Genomic DNA, 16642 nt, shown 5'->3' on the forward strand with positions numbered 1-16642 from the left:
AACAAATTCAGGAAGACTGAAATAATACCAAGCATATTTTCTGATCATAAGGCTTTGGAGTTAGAATTCAATTGTAAAAAGGAAGTAGAGAAACTGACAAAAATGCAGAAATTAAACAACATATAATAGTTCTAAAAAATGACTGGTTCAAGAAAAAACAAAAGCAGAGATCAAAAGATATATACAGACAAATGAAAATGATAATATGACATATCAAAATTTCTGGGATACAGCAAAAGAAGTAATAAGAGAGAAGTTTATCATTACAGGCTAATATCAAGAAACAGGAGAGATCCCAAGTAAACAACCTAACATCACACCTTAAGGAACTAGAAAAAGAAGAACAAAGGTAACCTAAAGTCAGCAGAAGAAAGGAAATAGTAAAAATTAGAGTTGAACTAAATGAAATAGAAAACAAAAAACTATAGAAAAAAATTAATACAACAAAGAGCTTGTTCTTTGAAAAGATCAAAAAAATCAACAAACCATTGGCTAGACTTACTAAGGAAAAAAGAGGAAGGACTCATATAAACAAAATTCAAAGTGAAAGAGGAGAAATTAACACGGACATCATAGATATACAAAGAATCATAGTAGAATATTATGAAAGATTATATGCCACCAAATTCAACAACCTAGAGTAAATAGATAAATTCCTAGAACTATACAATCTTCCTAGACTGAGTCAAGAAGTGGAAAACCTAAATAGACCTATAAGCAGGGAGGAATTAGAAACAACTATCAAAAATCTCCCCCAAAACAAACGTCCAGGACCAGATGGCTACACTAGTGAATTCTACCAAACATTGAAAGAACATCTGGTACATATCCTTATCAAAGTCTTCCAAAAAATAGAAGAAGAATCAATACTCCCCAACACATTTTATGAGGCCAACATAACCCTCATACCAAAATCCAGCAAGGACAACACAAAAAAAGAAAACTATAGACCAACATCTCTAATGAATACAGATGCAAAAATCCTAGACAAAATACACTATTCACAAAAATTAGGGGATCAGGGAATGTGTAGATACTCCAGTACTTTCAGCCTTTTGTATAGTGCATTCTCACCAATGAAATAAAAGTTGGTTTTGCATCTCATTTGCATAATCAAACAACTTTCTTTGACTTGTCATTTGCTTTTCTGATGTACTTGTTTAACAAAAAAAGTCAAATGCTTCTTTTTTTATCATTTCATATTTATTTTGAAATATCCCCTAATTTTTGTGAACAGTACACTAGCAAATCAAATACAACAATATATTTAAAAAACAATACATCACAATCAAGTGGGATTCATTCCAGGAGCACAAGGATGATTCAATATATGGAGATCGATCAATGTAATACACTACATCAACAAAACAAAGAACAAAAATCATATGATCCTATCAATAGATGCAGAAAAGGCATTTGATAAGATACAACATCCTTTATGTTTAAAACACTCAAAATCAGAATAGAAGGAAAGTACCTCAACATAATAAAGGCCACATATGACCAACCATCAGCTAATGTCATGCTAACTGGTGAAAAATGAAGGCTTTTCCTCTAAAATTGGGAACAAGACAAGGCTGCCCACTCTCTTCACTCTTGCTTAACATAGTTCTGGAAGTTTTAGCCAGAGTGATCAGGCAAGAGAAAGAAATAAAAGGCATCCATATTGGGAAAGAAGAAGTAAAGGTAGCATTTTTTACAGATGACATAATCCTGTATATAGAAAATGTCAACGACTTCACAAAGAAACTATTAGAAATAATAAACCAATACAGTAAAGTCACAGGATACAAAATCAATATACAAAAGTCCACTGCTTTCCTATATGCCAAAGATAAAACATTAGAAAATAAACTCAGAAAAACAATTCCTTGTACAATTGCAACAAAAAAATAAAATAAAATACCTAGGAATAAACTTAACAAAGAATATGAAGCACCTATATACTGAAAATTATAAGACATTATTGAAAGAAATTGAAAAAGACACAATGAAATAGAAAAATATTCCATGTTCATGGATTGGAAGAATCAACATAGTTAAAAAGACCATATTACCCAAAACAATATACAAATTTAATGCAATCCCCATCAAAATCCCAATGTCATTTTTTAAAGAAATAGAACAAAAAATTACCAGGTTTGTGTAAAACCATAAAAAGCCCCAAATAGCCAAAGCAATCCTGAGGAAAAAGAATGAAGCTGGAGTATCTTACTACCTGTCTTCAAATTGTACTACAGAGCCACAATAATCAAAACATCATAGTATCAGCAGAAAAACAGACATAGAGGCCAATGGAACAGAATCTAGAGCCCAGGAATAAAACCACATATATATGGATAAATCATTTTCAACAAAGGAGCCAAAAACACACAAAGGAAAAAAGAAAGCCTCGTCAATAAATGGTGCTGGGAAAATTGGAAAGCCACATGCAAAAGAATGAAACTTGACTACAGTTTGTCCCCCTGCACAAAAATTAATTCAAAATGGAGCAAAGACCTTAAATATAAGAGCTGAAATAATAAATTACATAGAAGAAAACATAGGTACTAAACTCATGGACCTTGGCTGTAGAGAACATTTTATGAATTTGACCTCAAAGGCAAGGGCAGTAAAGGCAAAAATAAATGAATGGGACTATATAAAACTAAAAAGTTTCTGCACAGCAAAAGAAACTGACACAAAACAAATAGGCAGCCAACTAAATGGGAGATATTTGTAAACAATAGCTCCAAAATATATGAAGAACTACAAAGCTCAGCAACAAACAAACAAACAATCCAATTAAAAAATAGGGAGAGGACCTGAAGAGACACTTCTCCCAAAAGGACATACAAATGGCTAACAGATATATGAGAAGATTCTCATCTTCACTAACTATTTGAGAAATGCAATTCAAATGCAAATACAATGAGATACTACCTCACACCTGTTAGATTGGCTATATCAACAAGACAGGTAATAGCAAGTGTTGGAGAGGCTGTGGAGAAAAAGAAACCCTCATTCACTGTTGGTGGGAATGTAAATTAGTACAACCAGTATGGAAGATAGTATGGTGGTTCCTCAAAAAATTAAGACTAGAATTATGATATGACCCAGCAATCCCTGGATATCTACCCCCAAACTCAGAAACATTAGTACATAAAAACACATGCTCCCCCATGTTCATCACAGTATTATTCACAGTGGCCAAGACATGGAAACAACCAAAGTATCCCTCGATAGAGAATGGATAAAGAAGATGTGGTAGATATATACTATGGAATACCACTCAGCCATAAGAAATGATGACAGTGCCATTTACGACAGCATAGATGGACCTTGAGAACATTATACTGGTGAAATAAGTAAATCAGGAAAAGCTAAGAACTGCATGATTCCATACATAAGTGGGACATAAAACTGAGACTCATGGACTTAGACAAGAATGTGGTGGTTACCAGGAGGGAGGGGAAGGGTGTCTAAGGGGTGGGAGGAGGGCATTAAGAGGAATAAATATAGGTGACAGAAAATGATTTGACTTTGGGTGATGGGTATACAACATAATGAACAGTTGAAATGCTGTAAAAATGTTTACCTGAAGCCTATGTACTCTTATTGATCAATGTTACCCTGTTAAAGTTAATTTTTTAAATAAAATTAAAAAATAAAAAGGTTAATGGAGTGACGTCACGGAAATGGCGCCGTGAGAAGCGCGTCCGACAGCTCTCCCCTAAATCACAACAAATTTATCAACTAGAAACAGAAAAATTTATCCTCGGAGCATTCCGGAGTTCCACACAAACTGAAAGCAAAAGGACTGTTATCACTTGAATCTGAGAGACGAGGGTGTGGAGGAAGCTACTGCAGCAGCGATGCTCATTCAAGCCGCGAGGGAGTGCGCCTGCGGTGAGTCAGCCCATATACGTGGGAAACGCGAGCCGCCGCGAGCGGCCAACGTGAGCTGCCACCGTGAGCCGCCATGAGCCCCCGCGAGCCGCCGCCGCGAGCGGCCGCCGCAAACCGCCACCGCCAGCGGCCGCCACGAGCCGCCGCGCGCGCGCCCGGTCCGGTTGAGCACCACTGACGTTCCCAGCGGCCCGCACACTGCGAGTGGGGGTCGCCGGCCACCGGTGCCAGGAGCGCCCCATTCGCGTGCGTGCCTTGGGCATTCCACACGCCCAGGGCGCCCTACTGGCCCGCACACCCAGGGGGCTCCATTATCCTGCGCCTGGTGCGGTCCAGCCGCCAGCAGCAGGGCGAGCAGGAGAGGCTTGGGAGATTCTCTCCGTGGGCGGGGCACCTCACCCAGCCATTCAAGCTAACAATCAAGCGTTGGGGGAGGGGCGCGCGCAGGCAGCCTAAAATACCTTCGGAAACACAGCTGCGACCCAATCACTGAAATTAGCTTAACCCATAAAATCTGCGCACCCTCGGTTCTAATTGATAAGATCTCTCTCAGTTCAGCGATCCAAGACAAGAGGCATGATATTTTTTAGTGCCTCTCGCTAAAGGGGCGGGGGCAACTTCTGATTGATAGAGCCTCCATATTAAGGGATAAACGCTAACAAGAAGGACTTGGCAGATAATAAGGTCTATACTACACTAGTCGTAAGCAGAGACTAGTGCCTCTTCTTCCCTGCAAAAACAGGCTACAAAGTGTGGAAAGCCTGGGTTGAGAGGTCCAACTAAATGATAGGCGCTGAACAGTCACCTTGACAACAATTGACTCCCACCCCCGCCTGATTACACTGGAGGCCCTGACTCTCAGAGCCTTTCCCACTGAGTGGGGATAGAGTGGGGATTTCCCAGCTCTTTGAGCCTCTTACTCCCCAGGCAGAAGCAGTTGCAGCCTTATAGCTGGATCACCAGGCTGCTAATTCAGAAAGGGGGGACTAGGAGAGAGAATCCAGGAAAGCACACTCTCTCATCGTTGGACCCTGCAAACGCCAACAAGCCTTTACTTCCAGCAAGACTAAAGCCAATTATATGACATTGCCATAGAATCCCATCAACTGCAAATCCCTACCTAAGAGTGACACAGGGGCAGAGCCTGGGGTACAGAGTCACCGACCAGGAAGAGGGAGAGAAAAGAAAAAGGAAGAAGTTAACCTCTCAAAATCAAGAAAAACCCACAGACTTTACAACTTGATCCACTAATTTTGTTGTTGTTGTTGTTGTTGTTGTTTGTTTCTTCTATCTTTTTGCCTTTATTTCCTCCACCTCGGTCCTTCTATTCTCTGCCCATCTTATGCTTCCCCTTTCTTGAACTACACTACCCATGAGTGTTGCATTTTATTTTTCTTCTTCATCCTCACCCTCCTTTAAGGTTATACTCCAAAACACTTAACTCTCACTCTCTCCTCTTTTGTTTTTTTTTTTGTCTTGCTTTATTTTGTTTTTTTCTCCTCCTATTTTATTTCTTCCTTCGTTTTTCTCTTTTTCTTATTTTTTCCTTTCTATTCGTTTTTTCTTTTCTCATTTTACTTTCCTCCCATATAATCCTCAATCACGAACAAATTAGTCAATTTGGGACTCAAGGCTTATTTTGGCTTTATTTCTCTTTTTTGCTTTTGTTTTTAATTTTTTTTTCTCTTGTTTGTTTATTATTGTGGCATTTTGGGTCCTCCCAACCCAAGGTCTCCATTGTATTTAGTCTTCGCTCCACTTAATACAACAGATTTTTACTTATTATTTTTATTTTTTCTTCTTTATTATTCTTTTTTGGTCCTTTTTTCTGATTCCCTCTTATCCCTCTCATTATATCTCTTAGTTGACCATCACTTACAAGCAAATCATCTTATGCTTGTCTAAGATTTTCTTCCTTTTTTTTTTTTTTTGCATTTAGTAGGTCCCTACTCCCTTTTTTTTGCCCCCTGAACTCTTCACCCCAAATCAGGCCCTCCATTATAGGCACGATATTTCCCTGAGGAGGGGAGAGGAGGGAAAGAGAAGAGAGAAAAAAAGGGGGAAATAATAAATTATTACTGTTTTTTTTTGTGGGGTGTTTTACCCTTTTTTTTTTTTCTTTTAACTCTTTATTCATTCTAATTAGTGCTATCAATAAGACCACCCTCAGATGCCGATAAGAAAGAGGAAATCGAATATTATGGATACAAAAGAAAGAGAGGTAACACAAATAGATGTGGAAAAATCTATGGAGAAAAGACTTAACATATTGGAAGCCTTGGAGCTAAATGACAGAGAATTTAAAATAGAAATCTTAAAAATACTCAGAGATATACAAGAAAACACAGAAAGGCAATATAGGGAGATCAGAAAACAACTCAATGAACACAAAGAATATATTACCAAGGAAATTGAAACTATAAAAACAAATCAAACAGAAATGAAAAACTCAATTCACGAGCTGAAAAACGAGGTAACAAGCTTAGCTAACAGAACAGCCCAGATTGAAGATAGGATTAGTGGAATAGAAGACAAACAACTTGAGGCACAACAGAGAGAAGAAGAAAGAGACTCAAAAATAATAAAAAATGAGAAAGCTCTACAGGAATTGTCTGACTCCATCAGAAAGAATAACATAAGAATAATAGGTATATCAGAGGGAGAAGAGAAAGAAAATGGAATGGAGAATATACTCAAACAAATAATAGACGAGAACTTCCCAAGCCTGTGGAAGGAACTAAAGCCTCAAATTCAAGAAGCAAACAGAACACCAAGTTTTCTTAACCCCAACAAACCCACTCCAAGGCACATCATAATAAAGATGACACAAACCAATGACAAAGAAAAAATTCTCAAGGCAGCCAGGGAAAAGAAGAGTACAACATATAAAGGAAGGCCTATTAGATTATCATCAGATTTCTCAGCAGAAACTCTACAAGCTAGAAGAGAGTGGACCCCAATATTTAAAGCCCTGAAAGAGAGGAACTTTCAGCCAAGAATACTATACCCATCAAAGCTATCCTTCAAGTATGAAGGAGATATAAAAACATTCACAAATACAGAAAAGATGAGAGAATTTATCAACAGAAAGCCCCCACTCCAGGAAATACTAAGGGGGGTTTTCCAACCAGATTCAAAGAACAAAAGAAAACAACACCACAAGTAACAGCTCCACCAAGAACACAATAAAACCAAACTTAAACTGTGACAACAAAGGAAAAAAAGGGGGGAGAGGATGGAGATTAACAGTAGCAAAGGATGATGAAGTGCAGAAATACTTATAAGATAGGGTACTACAATGAATATGGTAGGTACCCTTTTCATTACTTAATGGTAACCACCCTTAAAAAAACCACCACAAAAACACTTGACTTAAAAAAGGTAGCAACAGAGGAAAGAAGTATGGAACACAAACAAACAAAAACAAATGATAGAAAAACAAAAGAGAAGAATCAAACTAGATACAAAACTAACAGAAAGCAATTTATAAAATGGCAGTAGGGAACCCACAAGTGTCAATAATTACACTAAATGTAAATGGATTAAACTTACCAATAAAAAGACACAGAGTAGCAGAATGGATTAAAAAAGAAAATCCAACTATATGCTGCCTACAAGAAACACATCTAAGCAACAAGGATAAAAACAAATTCAAAGTGAAAGGCTGGAAAACAATACTCCAAGCAAACAACACCCAAAAAAAAGCAGGTGTAGCAATACTCATATCTAATAATGCTGACTACAAGACAGAAAAAGTACTCAGAGACAAAAATGGTCATTTCATAATGATTAAGGGGAAGTTGAATCAAGAAGACATAACAATCCTTAATATATATGCACCAAACCAAGGAGCACCAAAATATATAAGACAGCTACTTATTGACCTTAAAACAAAAACTAACAAAAATACAATCATACTTGGAGACCTCAATACACCGCTGACGGCTCTAGATCGGTCATCCAAACAGAGAATCAATAAAGATATAGTGGCCTTAAACGAAATACTAGAACACCTGGATATGATAGACATCTACAGGACACTTCATCCCAAAGCGACAGAGTATACATTTTTCTCTAGTGTACATGGAACATTCTCAAGAATTGACCATATGTTGGGCCACAAAGACAATATCAGCAAATTTAGAAAAATTGAAATTGTACCAAGCATATTTTCTGATCATAAAGCCTTGAAACTAGAATTCAACTGCAAAAAAGAGGGGGGAAAACCCACAAAAATGTGGAAATTAAACAACATACTTCTAAAAAATGAATGGATCAAAGAAGAAATAAGCGCAGAAATCAAAAGATATATACAGACAAATGAAAATGAAAATATGACATATCAGAATCTCTGGGATGCAGCAAAAGCAGTAATAAGAGGAAAGTTCCTATCACTTCAGGCCTATATGAACAAACAAGAGAGAGCCGAAGTAAACCACTTAACTTCACACCTTAAGGAACTAGAAAAAGAAGAACAAAGACAACCCAAAACCAGCCGAAGAAAGGAGATAATAAAAATCAGAGCAGAAATAAATGAAATAGAGAACAGAAAAACTATAGAAAAAATCAATAAAACAAGGAGCTGGTTCTTTGAAAAGATCAACAAAATTGACAAACCCTTGGCAAGACTCACCAAGGAAAAAAGACACAGGACTCAAATAAATAAAATCCAAAATGAAAGAGGAGAGATCACCACAGACATCATAGAAATACAAAGAATTATTGTAGAATACTATGAAAAATTATATGCCACCAAATACAACAATCTAGAAGAAATGGATAAATTCCTAGAACAATACAACCTTCCTAGACTGAGTCATGAAGAAGCAGAAAGCCTAAACAGACCAATCAGCAGGGAGGAAATAGAAAAAACTATTAAAAATCTCCCCAAAAATAAAAGTCCAGGCCCAGACGGTTATACTAGTGAATTCTATCAAACATTCAAAGAAGACTTGGTTCCTATTCTACTCAAAGTCTTCCAAAAAATTGAAGAAGAAGCAATACTTCCAAACACATTTTATGAGGCCAACATAACCCTCATACCAAAACCTGGCAAGGATGGCACAAAGAAAGAAAACTACAGACCAATATCTCTAATGAATACAGATGCTAAAATACTAAACAAAATACTGGCAAACCGAATACAACAACATATTAAAAAAATAATACATCATGATCAAGTGGGATTCATCCCAGAATCTCAAGGATGGTTCAACATACGCAAAACGATTAACGTAATACACCATATCAACAAAACAAAGAACAAAAACCACATGATCTTATCAATAGATGCAGAAAAGGCTTTTGATAAAATACAACACAATTTTATGTTTAAGACTCTCAACAAAATGGGTATAGAAGGAAAATATCTCAACATGATAAAGGCCATATATGATAAACCATCAGCCAACATCCTAATAAACGGCATAAAACTGAGGACTTTCTACCTTAAATCAGGAACAAGACAGGGTTGTCCACTCTCTCCACTCTTATTCAACGTGGTGCTAGAAGTTCTGGCCAGAGCAATCAGACAAGACAAAGAAATAAAAGGCATCCATATCGGAAAAGAAGAAGTAAAGCTATCACTTTTTGCTGATGATATGATCCTATACATCGAGAACCCGAAGGACTCCACAAAAAGATTATTAGAAACAATAAACCAATACAGTAAGGTCGCAGGATACAAAATTAACATACAAAAGTCCATAGCCTTTCTATATGCCAACAATGAAATATTAGAAAACGAACTCAAAAAAATAATCCCCTTCACGATTGCAAAAAAATAAAATAAAATACCTAGGAATAAACATAACAAAGAACGTAAAGGACCTATATAATGAAAATTACAAAGCATTGTTAAGGGAAATCGAAAAAGATACAATAAGATGGAAAAATATTCCTTGTTCTTAGATAGGAAGAATACATATAATCAAAATGGCCATATTACCCAAAGCAATATACAAATTTAATGCAATTCCCATCAAAATTCCTATGAGATTTTTTAAAGAAATGGAACAAAAAATCATCAGATTTATATGGAACTATAAAAAACCCCGAATAGCCAAAACAATCCTAAGGAAAAAGAATGAAGCTGGGGGCATTACAATACCTGACTTTAAACTATATTATAGGGCCACGATAATCAAAACAGCATGGTATTGGCAAAAAAAATAGACACTCAGACCAATGGAACAGAATAGAAAGCCCAGAAATAAAACCACATATATATGGTCAAATAATCTTTGATAAAGGGGCCAACAACACACAATGGAGAAAAGAAAGCCTCTTCAACAAATGGTGTTGGGAAAACTGGAAAGCCACATGCAAAAGAATGAAACTCGACTACAGCCTGTCCCCGTGTACTAAAATTAATTCAAAATGGATCAAAGACCTAAATATAAGACCTGAAACAATAAAGTACATAGAAGAAGACATAGGTACTAAAATCATGGACCTGGGTTTTAAAGAACATTTTATGAACTTGACTCCAATGGCAAGAGAAGTGAAGGCAAAGATAAATGAATGGGACTACATCAGAATTAAAAGTTTTTGCTCAGCAAGAGAAACTGATATCAAAATAAACAGACAGCCAACTATATGGGAACTGATATTTTCAAACGACAGCTCAGATAAGGGCCTAATATCCAAAATTTACAAAGAACTCATAAAACTCAATAACAAACAAACAAACAATCCAATAAAAAAATGGGAAGAGGACATGAACAGACACTTCTCCCAGGAAGAGATACAAATGGCCAACAGATATATGAAAAGATGCTCAGCTTCATTAGTTATTAGAGAAATGCAAATCAAAACTACAATGAGATACCACCTCACTCCTGTTAGATTAGCTATTATCAACAAGACGGGTAATAGCAAATGTTGGAGAGGCTGTGGAGAAAAAGGAACCCTCATTCACTGTTGGTGGGACTGTAAAGTAGTACAACCATTATGGAGGAAAGTATGGTGGTTCCTCAAAAAACTGCAAATAGAACTACCTTATGACCCAGCAATCCCTCTACTGGGGATATACCCCAAAACCTCAGAAACATTGATACGTGAAGACACATGTAGCCCCATGTTCATTGCAGCACTGTTCACAGTGGCCAAGACATGGAAACAACCAAAAAGCTCTTCAATAGAAGACTGGATAAAGAAGATGTGGCACATATACACTATGGAATACTACTCAGCCATAAGAAATGATGACATCAGATCATTTACAGCAAAATGGTGGGATCTTGATAACATTATAAGGAGTGAAATAAGCAAATCAGAAAAAAACAAGAACTACATGATTCCATACATTGGTGGAACATAAAAATGAGACTAAGAGACATGGACAAGAGTGTGGTGGTTACCAAGGGTGGGGGGGGAGGGAGGACATGGGAGGGAGGGAGGGAGAGAGTTAGGGGGAGGGGGAGGGGCACAGAGAACTAGATAGAGGGTGACGGAGGACAATCTGACTTTGGGCGAGGGGTTTGCAACATAATTTGATGACAAAATAACCTAGACATGTTTTCTTTGAATATATGTACCCTGATTTATTAATGTCATCCCATTACCATTAATAAAAATTTATTAAAAAAAAAAAAAAAAAAGGTTAATGGATTTGTTAAAGGGACCTGGGGAAGGAGTCCCAGGAAGGCTGCTGCCTCCCTCTGCCTTTGGAGGGCGCAGAAGTCACTGTGAATATACAGAAGCAGTGGATGGAAGAAGAGCTAGATGTGAAACTGGGGAAGCAAGGACAGACTGAGCCTGCGGGGTTAATTTGAACTCATGAGAACCACCCAAAACCCGTGAAACAAGGAGCTGGCACCTCTTGGCATGGAGACACAGACACACTTGGTCCAGGACCTAGAGACCCTCTAGAAAGAGACGGTGGGAGCTGAAGAAGCTGGGCCGCAGTGCCACCTCACACTAGCCCACGGTGCCAGCGTGCACAAGCAGCAGTGGTGCCTGGCCTCAAACCAACCTTCAGAACAGAATGGCTGTGGCTTCACTTCCGCCTCTCAAATCCTGCACACATTTTTCTTGTACCCTTCTCTAACTCAGAGACACACAGGAAAGGGACTCTTTGGGACAAAACTAGCTAAGCTAAGGTGATGAGTTACCACAGTGCTCTGAGACATTATAATCCAATGTCACTGGTCACCACTGAAAGGAAGGCTGGCACACTGTGGCAAAGAAATATGAGGTCATTCTGTGCACCAGTTATAGAGCAGGGACCGCCCACAGTTTGGCTTTCAGCACCACCACAACCACCCTTGGGATGTTCCATCTCTCGTGTTCCACGGAGAAGAGGATGGGCTGCCATAAGCATGAAGAAGCTGGCATTCACAGCGCTTTGGAAAGCTCGGGCCACTTTGAATTTTGGTCACTGAACTCTGTGATGGACTCTCTACTATTGGACTCTTTCAGCCAGCTTTTCAAAGAGGGTGGAGGTTCCCTATTTTTGACATCCCTTGGAGAACCATGGGTGACACAAAGTTGGGCTACCCCTAGATAGGAAGGGACATTGGTTTCCAAAGCTTCAGATGGAAATATGAACCTGAAATCTGTCCCAGTGCAAATTTTGGATATCTGCCTAGATTAAAAACAAAGTTTTGGAGAAAATGCTTCTGTCTGTGTTCCAATCTATAAGGACTGTGAAATAGTGGAGGCCCATAGACATGGGGGAAAGAAGCAGAGGTAAGTGTGAAGGCAATGAGAGGCCAGAGGGCCTGCGTTCGGCATTTTCACAAAGGTCTCGGTCCATTCAGGGTACTTAAGGGTCTTCAATGAAGGTGGAGAACCAGTCTCTTCCTTCTTGACTGGCATTAAGCTATATATAAGTTTTAAAAAAGGAAATAAACTTCTTTTAAAAAAAGAAGTTTAGCACCGAAAACTTCTTCATGAAACTCTGGTTATTCTTGTTCAAAAGCAAGAGAAAACCATGGGAGTTATTTTGAGGAGCCAATTTTCTTCAGGGGTTGTGGTAATAACTATATTGTAGTAGTTAATATTTATTTAGGACTTGCTATGTGCTCAGCATGAACCAGTTTCTTTTCTTTCACGGTCTCATTTAACCCTCCCAACACCCCTAGATCAATACTATGGTACTTCCACTTAGAGTCGAAGCCTAGAAAGATCATGACTTGTTCCTGAGCCATGGTTCAGATCCAGCCTACACCAATATACTGCGTTCCCACAAAACGTCAACACTTACCAGCAGGTAGACACCACTGTGCAAAAGATGTATGAACAGGAAGGGTTAGTGCAGTGTTGTTTATAAGAGTTTAATATTTTAGAAGTGTATATGTCTATCAGTAAGAATTTGATTAAAGTAACAGTTACCTATCTGTTAAGAATTATGCTGTGGCCCCGGCAGGTGGCTCAGTGGATAAAGCGTCATCCAGGCACTCCTGTTCTGTGGTGCCATCCCCAGCTGTAGCACCTATGAGAAACAACCAATGAATGCACAGCTAAAAATGGAACTGATACTAACTGACAAGGAAAAGTGCTCTGGAAATGCTGGCGCTCACACACACAAAGGTTATGAAGCAGCATGGATAGTGTGCTCCAGTTTTAGTAAAATGTCAGTTTTGATGTTTTAATTATTACAGCAAAAATCCAAACAGTGATCATCTCGAAGTGGCAGGATTCCAGGTAATTAAAATGATTTTGTTTTCCTTGGGTCCTACACTGAACATGTCATCAAGAGTAGAATGAGCACCCAGTGCTCTGCGCAGTGGTTTTCACTGCTGCAGCTTTGCTCCCAGCTCCAGGTGAAAAGCTGAAAAGCTGCTGCAGCACTCCTGTCGTCCGTCCGGGGTTCTGTGACCTTGGATGAATCCCTTCTTCTCTCTGGGCCTCCTGTCCCATCTATCTAACAATAAGAAGTTGCTAACTTCAAAATTTTCTTCCAAGCCATGGCCAGTTGGCTCAGTGGTAGAGCGTCGGCCTGGCATGCAGAAGTCCCTGGTTCGATTCCCAGCCAGGGCACACAGGAGAGGTGCCCATCTGCTTCTCCACCCCTCCCCCTCTCCTTCCTCTCTGTCTCTCTCTTCCCCTCCTGCAGACAAGGCTCCATTGGAGCAAAGTTGGCCCGGGTGCTGAGGATGGCTCCATGGCCTCTGCCTCAGGCACTAGAATGGCTCTGGTTGCAACAGAGCGACGCCCCAGATGGGCAGAGCATCGCCCCCTGGTGGGCGTGCTGGATGGATCCAGGTTGGGCGCATGTGGGAGTCTGTCTGCCTCCCCGTTTCCAACTTCAGAAAAATACAAAAAAAAAAAATTTTTTTTTCTTCCAGTTCTCACATTTGGGTGTATGTGGGAGTCTGTCTGCCTCCTCGTTTCCAACTTCAGAAAAATACAAAAAAAAAATTTTTTTTTCTTCCAGCTCTCACATTCTTGGACTCATTCCAAGCTGGTATGTGAGGATTTCAAGTTGAAAGCCTGACCTGCGGTGGTGGCTCAAGTGGATAAAGCGTGGACCTGGAACGCTGAGGTCGCCAGTTCCAAACCCCAAGCAAGCCAGGTCAAGGCATACTTGAGAAGCAGCTATGAGTTGATGGTTCCTGATCCTTCTCCCCTTTTCTTTCTTTCTTTCTTTCTTTCTTTCTTTCTTTCTTTCTTTCTTTCTTTCTCTCTCTCTCTCTCTCTCTCTCTCTCTCTCTTTTCTCTAAAAACTAAATAAAGTTGATAAACAGTCGATTCGGATTTTCTTGGACAAATGAAGTTACTGTTCCCATCATCCTCTACCCTTCAGTCCTTGCCAGTCCTTTGAAAATAGAAACTATTTTAGAGAGAGAGACACACAGAGAAAGGGAGAAAGATGAGAAACATCAACTAGTAGTTGTGGAACTTTTTGGTTGTACACTGATTGCTTCTCATACGTGTCTTGGGGGGCTCCAGCTGAGCCAGTGAAATCTTGCTCAAGGCAGTGACTTGGGCTTAAGCTAGCGACCCCAATTGGATTCAAGCTAGCAACCTCGGGGGTTTGAACCTGGGACCTCAGCATCCCAGGTAGATGCTCTACCCACTGCGCCACCACCGATCAGGTTGAAAGTGGAAAATTAAAGCATTTCACAGAGATGTGTCAAATTGCCCTGAGGGGGAAAAGCACATTTTCCCTGAAAAACATGTTAACCTTTGTATTAAAAAACCAACCAACCAAAACAACTTCCCCCTTAAACACCTCACCCCACAGCTAAGCAAGAAAGAAACAAAAATCACCTACCCAAACACATTTCCCACTCTGGCTCTTATTCCAGACTCTTGGTTATTTTCTTAAGATCACCTGTCAGCTATATACCTGATTAACAGTCGTAGTAATAATAATGATAATAATAATAACAATAGCGATAACAGCTAGCTTTTCTTTTACAGATATCCATTAGGCCACTTAGCATTTCCCCACACGGAAGCATAGCAAAATCACAGCGGAGTAAACGGCAGGAAGAGGGAGCAGTTCCTGTTTACGGCCGGGGCGGTCTGGCTCCCCGCCTGCAGAAGACTTAACCCGTCCACGGCTGAGCCCTCCCGGCGCTTTCCCACGCGGCCCACGGCCCGGCTCTCTGGCGCCTTCTGCTGTGCAGATTGGCCCTTCGCTGGCACTTCGGATTCTCGCAGGCTGCTGCGCCACCGGGACCAGGGGAGCGGCAGGCTCGTGTAGTTAGTGTCCTGGTAGCCTTTTTAGGCCTCTTCCTTAGGATAAGCCCAAAACTCTGCCCTCTGAGAAGTGCGTGTTATTTGATACACTCCCCAGACCGGGAGGGGTGGAGGTGGTGTCTTGCGGAAAAAGCTTTACAGCACTCTCAGTTAGGAAAGAGAAGGCTTTTGGGGTTTTTTTTTTGTTTTCAAGAAACGTAAACATTGAATATGCTTCTCACATACTCTTACAGGGCCCCACTCTGGAGGAATCCCTTTTCTAGACTTTTCTCACCTGCCTGTCCCACACTTCTCCACTCCCCATTGTCCCAGCAGTCTTCCAGGTGGTGCATTCAGCTAGGAACCGCAAGTCCTCCTGCTAAATATGTGGCAGCATGCAAATCACTAACCCTTTCTGAGCTCATAACATCAACCCCAGAAAGCCCTTTCATGTATTCACTCCTTCAACTGAGTACCTCCTCCAGCTGGGCTCTGGATTTGGTTGGCACTGGGGATACATTAACAAACAAGATAGATGTTTTCCTTGTTCTCACCAAACTTACCACCTAGTGAGGGAGCACAGCGGTACACCAATAAGTGCACAAATGGTTGCAGTGTGCTGATGCAAGGAACATGACACAATGAGAAAAAATTGAGGCTGCGAGGTCCCACAAGGAGCATTAAAGATGAGCTTGAAGACTAAATAAGAATAAAGCAGGTGGAAAGTGTTGGTCAAAGACTATCGATGGGAAGTTATCGTGAACTCCAGGAGAGGCTGTGTGGTGGCTTGGTCATCAGGAGTGAGGAAAACAAAACGCTAAAGGGTGTTAGAGAATTAGGCAGAGTGCAGACAGCAAAGCCTTGAAGGATCCAATCCTAGAGTGCAGTAGATAGCCGCTGAATTTATCATTGTTGCCATGATCTGCTGTGGAATCTGAAAGGATCCCTCTGCTACTGGGAGGGTAATAGAGGGGAGGGAGGCAGAGGAAGCAGGAGCCTTCTCTGATGATGGATGGCCACTGGCCTCCAGATGGTAATAGTGGAGTGGCAAGGAGCCAGATACAGAACATATTTTGAAGACAGGGAAGAAGGACACACAGACCGGGACGTGGGGCCTAGGAAG

The 16642-nt window shown here is 40.0% G+C and overlaps 1 long non-coding RNA gene across 1 annotated transcript in view; it reads right to left on the reverse strand.

Annotated features, from left to right (window-relative positions):
• LOC136325113 (uncharacterized) overlaps positions 1-15279 on the reverse strand; it is a 28784-nt gene extending 13505 nt beyond the window's left edge. The window contains exons 1-2 of the long non-coding RNA XR_010729204.1: positions 15110-15279; positions 13225-13324 (exon numbers count right to left, since the gene is read on the reverse strand). This is a non-coding gene — a long non-coding RNA (uncharacterized lncRNA). The remainder of the gene's footprint in view (positions 1-13224; positions 13325-15109) is intronic.
• Positions 15280-16642: the final 1363 nt, after the last annotated feature.

This window comes from Saccopteryx bilineata, chromosome 2 (genome assembly GCF_036850765.1).
Source record: "Saccopteryx bilineata isolate mSacBil1 chromosome 2, mSacBil1_pri_phased_curated, whole genome shotgun sequence".
Taxonomy (NCBI): Eukaryota; Metazoa; Chordata; class Mammalia; order Chiroptera; family Emballonuridae; genus Saccopteryx; species Saccopteryx bilineata.